Below are 10,669 nucleotides of genomic sequence, written 5' to 3' on the forward strand. Positions count from 1 at the left end.
CCCTGACCCTGTAAGTCCCATAGGTTTCTGTGGTGACAGTTGTATTGTTAGAGCACACTACCTAGAATCTCCAGGGTACCAGGGAAAGCATGGGGTCTTCAGCTCCTGTGATCCTCAGCAGGACTGTGCAGGCGAACCCTAGACTGCATTATCCAGAATCGTCAGGGACTGCAGCTCCCAGAATCCTCAGTGGTGAGTGGGCAAACTATTGAACTGAATTACTCACAATCCTAAGGGGGAATTTGAGTTTCAGAATTTTCTGCAGTGAGTAGGAAAAACACAGGACTATATTACCCACAAATCTCAGTGCCAGCAGCTATCAGGATCCTCTGTTGTGAGGACTATTGGACTGAGAGCTTAACTAAAATGTTCAGAATCCTTGGTGAGGTGTGTTGCCCAGGTGAGTATGCAGCCTACAACTCCCACAGGCCTCCCAAGTGAGAGCTGTGAATTATGCAGGTCAGACTACACTACCTACAATTCCTGGGGACACACTGGTGAGTGTGCTGCCTGCAATTCCAGGAGGCTTCCACAGTGAGGTCTTTAGTACCAAGGCAAGCATGTGGCCTTCAGTTCTCATGGCCCTTGCAGTAGGGGCATATAGGCAAAACACTGGACTACCTTATCCAGAATCCTCAGGGGGGAATCACAGTTCCCAGGATCTGCAATAGTGAGGACTGCAGGGTAGGGAGCTGAACTATACTACCTAGAATTCTTGGAGGTACCCATGTCCATGTGGCCTGGAACTCTCAGAGGCTTCCACAGTGAGGGCTATGGAGGCAGAAGTCAAGACTATGCTACCCAGAATCCCTGGGGGCCTGCAGCTCCCAGACATCTACCTTTTGAGTACTGCTGGATTAAGCTTTGTATTGCACTACACAGACTTCCTGGGGTGTCTAGGCAGGCTTGTGCTACACAGATCTAAGAGCTTTGATGGTGAAGTCCACTTAGGTAGGATGGACTGCACATTCCAGAATAATCAATGTCCCACAGCTCTCAGAGACCTCTGTGATCAGGGCTGACTGAGTAGAAATGACTACAATACTCAGAATTCCTGAGGGCTGTGAGCTCTAAGTAGTCACTGTACAGTTGAACATAGCACCAGGCTATAATACCCATGATCCTTGGGGGCTTGCAGCTCCCAGTATTCACTGCAGTGATGGCTGCATTTGCAGAACACCAGACTAAACTGTCCATAATCCCTAGGGATGCCTGAATGACTGTGTAGCCTACAATTTCTATAGACTGCTGCAGGGGATGGGGGCTGCATTGTAGAAGACTGGATTACACTGCCCAGAATTCTGGGTGGGTGTATGAGGGTGAATGTGCTACTTGGAGCCCCCATAGACTTCTGGAGTGAGGGTTGAATGGTCAGAATGCTAGACTACACTGTTCAGAATCACTAGGGGTGCCTGAGTAGCCTGCAGCTCACAGAGACCTCTGCAGCTGGGCTGCACTGTAGAATACAAGACTGCACTACCCAGAATCCTGGGGGTATGAGGCTAAATGTGTTACTTATAGCCTCTGGCTTCTGTGGTGAGTGCTGCATGGGTAGAACACCAGAGTCCACTGCCAGGGTCCTCCAGGGTGCCTAGGGCAGCACATGGCACACAGCTTCCATGGTCCTGAAGGGCAAAGACGGTGTGGGCAGAGCACCAGACTACACTGTCTAGAATCCCTGAGAACCCTGAATCTGTGTAGCCTGCAGCTCCCTGAGGCATCTATGGTGAGAGCTGGACAGACAGGACAGACTGAATGACCTAGAATGCTCTCCAAGGCTACTGGGAATTTGGTCTGAGCTCAGGTGCTTCTACCCTCCTACAGTGGTCACCCTGGGCTGGGAATTAACAGATTTTTCTTAAAATTCCTGATTCTAAAATGTGGCAGACCCTGGCTAAGTCACTCTGTCTCAAAGACTACATGTCTCAGAAGCCTTTGAGGTGGTTTCTGCCATTGGGCGCCTGAGTGTCTAGACTCCCTGTGGAAGCCTCCCTCTGTGCCTCTGCCCACCTGTCTCAGGCTGCTGCAGCCCTTGGCCTGGTGGAGTGCAGGGAGGGGGTTTCCTGGACTCCATTTCTCCTCTCCTAAGATTCTGCTACTCATGGTGCCACAGCCAGACCTAGTTACAGCAGGGGGAATAGATTTTATTCAGTGGAAGAAGGCACTGACATTCACCAGGGAGTTGGGAGAGGCCCCGCCTCTGAGCCCTGAGCAGCTCCCTCCTGGAGCACCTGCACATGGCCAAAGGGGCGTGGTCAAGAAGGGGCAGGGCCTCGCCGCCATCTTTAATGCTTCCTCTCTGAGAGTGAGGAGAGCTGGCTTCCCACTCAGGACCAACCAGGGATAGCCCCAGTTCACTGGAGTGTTGGGTCACTCCACAGAGAAGGGCAGAGCTCCATTCTCAGAGCAGATTGAGAGAGAAACCCAGGTTGTGGAACCTCGTGGGTCATGCCTCCAGGGACTTCCGGAGCTATCTTCTCCTCAGAGCAGCCTCAGTGGACTCTTGGCTTAGAGGCTTCGTGAGTCATGGCTCTAGGAATGCCTGGGGTTTCTTTGTCCTCAGCGCAGCCTGAGGGGGACGCCCGTCTTGGGGACCCTCGTGTGGCATGTTTCTAGGGTTTCCAGGATTTCCTGAGCTAGATGCCAGGGTTGGGGACCCTCACAGGTCATGTCTCTAAGTAGGCCTGGTGTTCCCTTCTCCTCAGAGCGGTCTGGAGGAGACGCCAGTGTGGGTACTCTCTTGGGTCACATCTCTAGTGACTCCCGGAGTTCCCCTCTCTTCAGAGTTGTCTGAGGAAGACTCCTGTTGTGGGGAGCCTTGTGGGTTGTGTCTCTAGGGACACCCGGGGTTCCATTCTCCTCAGAGCAGCCTGAGGGAGATGCCTGTTGTGGGGCAACCCTATTTTGTATTACAGATAGGGTTTCACTGAGTTGCTTCGTGCCTTGCTTTTGTCGAGACTGGTTTTGAACTCAAGATTCTTCTGCCTGAGCCTTCTGAGCCGCTTATATTTAAATATATTACTTCTAACAAAGCCAGAATTTATTAAAAATACATCCCCTGTATTTTAATAATGAACCACATTTTTTCTTTAATCTTTGCTTAGTTTTGTTCAATTTTTTTTAATTGTAGAAGAGCACAATGCATTCATTTTATTTATTTTTATGTGCTGCTGAGGATCAAACCCAGTGCCCCACACATGCTAGGCAAGCACTCTACCACTGAGCTACCACTGCCACACATTTTTGTTTTGGTGGAGAGTTTAATTAGTAAGAAACCATCCCTCCAGGACCCTCTTGCTAAGGCCTCCCCTCCAGACCCTGCCTCTTCTCCAGACCCCACCCATATTCTTTGGCCCTGCCTGTCCTCCTGAACCACCTTCCCCCTCCTTCCTACCCTGTCTCTCTACATCCTACTTATGTTCTAGGGCCTGTCCCTCCCTCAGCTCTCACCCATCTGCCAGGCCCTGCACCCTTGTGGCTCATTATACCTCTCCTTCAGACCCTGTTTCTCCCCCAGATCTTTCCCTTCTTCCTGTCCTGTCCATCCTCCAGACCTCACCCTCCTCTTTTTAATTTTTTTTATTGCACGTGGACACAATGCCTTTATTTTGTTTATGTATTTTTATGTGGTGCTAAGGTTTGAACCCATTGCCCCACACATTCTAGGCAAGCCCTCTACCATGGAGCCATAAATCCAGCCCAATCCTCCTCTTTAAGACCCTGCCTCTTCTCCAGACCCCACCCATCTTCCAGGCTCCCTCCTCCTCCTGACATTTCCTCCACCTTCTCCAGACTCTGTCTCTGCTAGTCTAGGATGAGCAGCTCCCTGGCTGCTGTGCTAATTGGCAGTATATTTGTCGTGGTGTACAAATAATGTCCGTTGTGTAAACACTGACATCCTGCATTGGATGAATTATCGTGACTGTATCAGAATTCGATATACCATAAAATAACTTTAGAAAAGTCACCTTCTCTCTTTTTATTTTCTCTATAGATCATGAAATAAAATCAGAATTTGCTAAAGGGCAGATGACAGTCAGCCTTGAGCCCTGATGATCCCAGGATCCCATCCAGTGGAGGAACTCTAAGTACCAGTCCAAGGTTTTGTATGCTAATTGATTCATTTTCTTATTTTAGAGTTATTTTGTAATATAATTCCCCATGGCCTCCAGGTCTCCAGTTCTGTCCAGTAGGTTTTTCCAATTTAATTTTGATTAATATTCTTTCAGTTTTCTTCAGAATTTTTAAAATATTTTTTTAGTTGTCAGTGGATCTTTTTATTTTATTTATTTATTTTGTTTATTTATATGTGGTGCTGAGGATTGAACCCAGGGCCTGACACATGCCAGGCAAATGCTCTGCCTTTGTGCCACATTCTAGACCTTTATAGAATTTTTAATTCTGTGGACTTCTATTTTTTTATAAGGAATATTTTAAAAATTACTTTTAGCTTACTTTGTTTTTGATTGAGAGAATTGGCTTTTTTGAGAGAATTTTATTGTTTGAGAATGCTCATAATCAAATGATTTTAATTATTTTTCACTTATTAAGTTATCTTTGGAGACAGGATGTGTAGCTCAGTAGCAGAGCACTTGCCTGGCATGTGAGAGGCCATAGAGTCCATCCCAGCACCACACACACAGATGTCTTTGACAGGACTCAAGTATGAGAGGTATGGTTTAAAAAGATCATGTATTGGGGCTGGGCTTGTGGCTTAGCAGTAGAGTACTCAACTAGCATGTGTGAGGTCCTGGGTTTGATCCTGGGCACCACATAAAAATAAGTAAATAAAACAAAGGTATTGTGTCCAACTACAACTAAAAATAAAGATTTTTTTAAAATGTCATGTATTTCCACATACATACATATGCCACAGTGCCTCTTCCAAATTCATATGAAATTATTCTAAGAAAATTTCAAATCAGTTTTAAAAGAGAAGAGGGATGATATTTTTAGTGTCAACTATTGATATTTCATGATATTTAAAACCACTATAGATGAAATTTCCTGAGATACAAATCATTACAAAATGTAAGAGACAAGTCAGTAGCTGCTTTTTTTTGCAATTCAGATACATTTACTAAAAATAAGCTTTTTTTAAAAAAAGATATTTTTTCTTCTTTAAAATTTAGAAAGCATTTCCATATGTCCTATTAAAGTTCTACATTCATCAGAATGTTCTCTTATTCCTTGCATACAAAGGGATGGGCCTTGTAATGAGCATGATACTTTATGTTGTCAGGAATTCTTGTGAGAGAACTCTTTGTTTTGCCTCTGTTCAAAATCTTATTTAAAAATGTATCAGTTTGGGCTGGGGATGTGGCTCAAGTGGTAGTGCGCTCGCCTGGCATGCGTGCGGCCCAGGTTCGATCCTCAGCACCACATACCAACAAAGATGTTGTGTCCACCAAGAACTAAAAAATGAATATTAAAAATTCTCTCTCTCTCACTCTCTCTTCTCTCTCACTCTCTCTTTAAAAAAAAATGTATCAGTTTGCTTTTGATTTCAGAAATTTGACTTTCTTTTGAAATTATGTATTTATTAGTATTTAGAGTTATTACATGTGGGGAATGCCATGATTACATTTTATCCTAATGTTATCCTAATGTTGTGTTAATAATTTCCTAAGCTAGGTTATGTTCATTTTTCTTATCAACAGTCAATAAAGCCTTTTTTGTTGTTTTGATGGTATGCTTAATGTGAACATGCTTTATGATGTGACACCACTGTTCATGATGGTCTAGGTATGCAATACACTATAAGGATAGTATTTTGATTCTGAGAGTCTCAAGTGTTTTAAGTCCAACATGTTTCCTTAAGAGGAATGATTATTCATTTTCTATTTGATTACACAAATAAGACATAAATTCTTTTTTTTTCCTTTTGTGGTTCTGGGGGTTGGTCCTAGGGCCTCCTGCATGCTAGGAAATCTTTTTACCACTGAGCTACATCCCCAGCCCCATAGATCCTTTAGTTGTCATTAGCTTCATGATGAGTTAGTTATAATAAAATTACTTAGAATTTCAACTAGATTTAGACTCATACAAGAGTTTGGGCATCCATAGCTCCTTGTGATTTCTGGTATTGAATCCATGGGTGCTAACCCTAATCCTTTGGCTTTTAATATTAATATTTATCTATACTATTGCATCAAAAAGTGATATAATAACTGCCCTGTGGACTTTAATACTAGTATAAAATCAATACTATAAAATTTAAGTGATATAAATGCTACCTTGTGACTTTAAATACTTACATGGTATCCAACTATTATAAAATTGATAAAATAGCTTCCCTGTGGCAATTAATAGTAATGTAATATCCTTATTCTAGAATCTAAAGCTAAAAAAAAGCAGGAAAGTGACATTTAACATCAGTACTATAACATGACAAACTAATGTAATAGATTCCCTGTGGAATTTAATACTAATATAATATCCTAATACACTATGTAAAATAAATATGATAGCTCTACTGTAGCTTTTAATACTGATGTTATATCCATTCTATAGTATTTTATACTAATATATTAGCTGTCCCGTGAACTTCATGCCAACATGATATCCATTTTGTAGCATCTAATGCTAATATAATAATATCTTCCCTGTGACCTTTAATATTTACTCATACTATTGATATTATAATGTAATATCCAGATTATACCATCTAAGACTAATATACTATCAGTCCAGTGAATTCCAGTAATAGTAAAATCTCCACAGAGAAGCACATAAACTTAATATAAGAGCTGTTTTGTGTCTTTTCATGATCATATGAGATCTATAATATGCAATCTAAAAGTAACAGTATCTGACTTTGGTTTTTAATATTAATGTAATATGCATACTATAGCATCCTAAAGTACTATAGCAGCTGCCTTGTGGTCTTTAATACTTTTATAATGTCCATATTATAGCACATAAATATAATATAATATCTGAATTTTGGTCCTTACTACTAATATCCATATTATGGCATCTAAAAGTAATAAAATATGTGCCCTGTGGGCTATAAATGTCATATGATAGCCATACCAAAGCATCTAATACTAATATAATGGCTGCCCTGTAGCCTTTGACTTTAGTATAATATCAAAACTTTGTCCTCTGAAACTAACAAAATAGCTGTCCTGTAGCCTTTTAATACTAATTTTATCCATATGTAGCATCATTATAATCTCCATGTAGCCTTTTATTCTAATATTATATTCATAATGTAGACTCTAAAATGAATAAAATAGCTTCCTTTTTGCCTTCAAGAGTAATATGATATGCACTATGGTACCTAGAAAATATTATAACAGCTTTCCTGTGGTCTTGAATACTAATAATATCCATGCTATAGTACCTAAGACTAATAGGTGCCTGTTGTGTTTAATATTAAAGATGTCCATACTATACCTTCCAAAAACTAATATAATAGCTGTACTGTGACATGTAATATTAACATAATATCGATACTGTAGCATCTAAAACTGACATAATAGCTGCGTGGTAGCCTTTAATATTGAGATAAAATCTGTGCCCTTTGAAATTAAAGTAATAGTTTCAAGTGATGTATTAATACTGATAGTGCATACATACTATAGCACCAAAAACTGATAATATAGCAGCATTGTAGAATTTCATAGTAATATAATAATTATAACAGAATATAAAACTTTAATATTAATAAAATATCTATACTGTTGATCTAATTCTGATGAAATGGCTGCCTGTAATCTACAATAGCCATACAATATCCATACCAAAGCTTCTAAAACTAGAATAATAGTGCCCTGTGGCCTTTAATGCTAATAGGTATTCATACTACAGTATTTAAAGCTGATACATAGCTGAATTGTGGTCTTCCATATCAATGCAATGTCAATACTTATTGAACTAATTTAGTAGCTTCCCTATGACATTTATAAGCCAATATAATATCTAACTTGTTCACTTTAATACTAACATATTTGTATTGTAGCCTGTGAAACTGATGTAATAGATAATTTATCATCTAAAAGTAATATAGTAGCTGCCCTGTAACTTTAAAACTATTACAATTTTTATAGTATAGCATCAAAATTAATATAATAGCTTCCCAGTGGCTTTTATATTAATATGATACCTTGCTACATTATATCCAATACTAATAAAATAGTGGCACTGTGGCTTTAAATACGAATATGATATCCATGCTACTGCAACTCAAGCTAACATAATAGAAGATTTATGTCTTTTAATCTTACTATAATATCCATATAATAGCATATATTACATGATAGATGATTTCTGGCTTTAAATATTAATATTATATACATAATATAGCATCTTCAATTAATATTACATATGTCCTGTGTCCTTAGGACACATATTATATCCATAGTGTTGGATTTAAAACTAGTATAATAGATACCTTGTGGACTTTAATACTAATATGATATCCATACTGTAGCTCATAAACTTAATATAGTAGCTGCCTGGGCCCTTTAATATGATATGTAATATGATAAACATATTGTGCTCTTTAAAACTAAAGTAATAACTGTTCTATGGCCTTTAGTGCTGATATAATATACATGAAAAACTAATGTAATAACTTCCTTGTGTCCTTTAATATTGATAGTATAGCATCCAAAACGAATATGATAGCTATCCTCTAGACTTTAATATCATAGTATTCATACTGTGTCCTCTAAATTTAATATAATAGCTGTCTTGTGGCCTTTATTACTGGTTTGTTATTCATACTATAGCATGGAAACCTGATTAAATAACTGTTCCGTGGCCTTTACTATTAATAGGATTTCATATTATAGCAAAAAATGATATCAGAGGTCTTTATTACTAATAGATGCAAACTATAATATATAAAACAAGTAGGGCTGGGGATGTGGCTCAAGCAGTAGCACGCTTGCCTGGCATGCGTGAGGCCCGGGTTCCATCCTCAGCACCACATACAAACAAAGATGTCGTGTCCACCAAAAACTAAAAAAAATAAATAAATAAATTAAAAAAAATAAAACAAGTAAGTAGCTGTGCAATAGAATTTAATACTAAGTGATATCCATGCTAAAGCATGTTAAACTAATAGCTCCCCTGTAGCTTTTGATACTAATATCATAGCCTCCAAAACTGATGTAATACATGTCCTGTGGCCTTTAATATTAATGTTATATCATTCCTATAACCTGTGAAGCTAATTTTGCCAAGCTCAATGTCTTGGCTTGGCACCAGAATCATGAGCCACCACACACCTTTGTAGGTTCCAACAGCAATTCTTTATTCCTGCTCTCACACCGCCTCCACACAGGTCCAGTGGCAATCTCGTTCTGCCGTCTCCCGCACAATTCACCTACTCCATGAGGCTATCTCCAAATCCCATTTTTAATCTCACGAGAACTCAAGGGGAACAAGCAACAGGAACACCCTAATCCCAGCAATAATCTTCAACTTCCAACTTCCCTAAAACCCATTATCTTAAACTGGCAATGCCTTAAACTCAAGGAGCCGGTTACTTCCTCAAACCTGACCAGCTCTAAACCCAGATCCACCTTGGTCCTTGAGCAAGGTCACCTTATTAAAGCATGCATGCAATGTCCCATCGAATGTCCTCTAAGCAGCATGGGGTACGCTTGGCAAGGAAATTTCCATGCGTCATTCCTACTTGGTAATGGCCCTCAGCATAATTTAATAAGTTTTTTATGAAATTTAATATTCATTTAATATCCATATTATAAATCTAAAACTGATAAATATGTGCTTCATATAAAAATGGTAAATAGGTCCTATAGTATTATTATTATGATATTGTATCACCTTAAACTAATATAATATCAGCTTTGTGGCCATAAAACTAATATGATATTTATAGGATAGTATTAAAATCAATATACTGCCATGTTGACTTTAAATCTAACATGATATTCATACTTGAGTATCTAATAGTACATAATTATGGACCTGGAGTGTTTAATTCTAAAATGATATTCATATTGGAACATCTGAAACTGATGCAATAGTTGTCCTGTGGCCTTTGATATTTCTATGATATCCATCCTATAGTATCCAAAGTTAATGAAATATATTAGCTACCTGTGGCCTTTAATATTAATATAATATCCATACTGCAGCATTTAAAATAATAGATGCACTGTGGCCTTAATACCATATAGTCGGTTTGGATATGCTCATGTGTGAGACAATGTAAGGAAGTTTAAAGGTGAAATGATGGGTTATGAGAGCCTTAACCCAAATTAGTAATCCTCTGACAGGAATTAACTGAGTGGAAACTGCAGGCTGATAGTGTGTAGCTGGAGGAGGTGGGTCATTGAGGCTGTGCCTTTGGGGTACATACTTGGTGAGCTGAGCTTATATTCATTGCTTCCTGATCACCACTTTCCTTCACCACACTCTTCCGCCCCACCTTAAGCCCCAAGGAATAGAGTTGGCCATCTATTGGCTGAGATCTCTGAAACTGTGAGCCCCTAAATGAACTTTTCCTCCTTTAAAATTGTTCTTGTCAGGTCCTTTGGTCAAAGCAGCAAAAAAGATGACAGAAATAATAATATACATGTCATAGATCTAAAATAAATACAATAGTTGCCCTGATGCCTTTAATGCTAATATGATATTAAGAGTGTAACATCTAAAACTGATATATAATAGTTTCCCTGTGACATTTAAT

Source organism: Ictidomys tridecemlineatus, chromosome 11 (assembly GCF_052094955.1).
Source record: "Ictidomys tridecemlineatus isolate mIctTri1 chromosome 11, mIctTri1.hap1, whole genome shotgun sequence".
NCBI classification, from domain to species: domain Eukaryota; kingdom Metazoa; phylum Chordata; class Mammalia; order Rodentia; family Sciuridae; genus Ictidomys; species Ictidomys tridecemlineatus.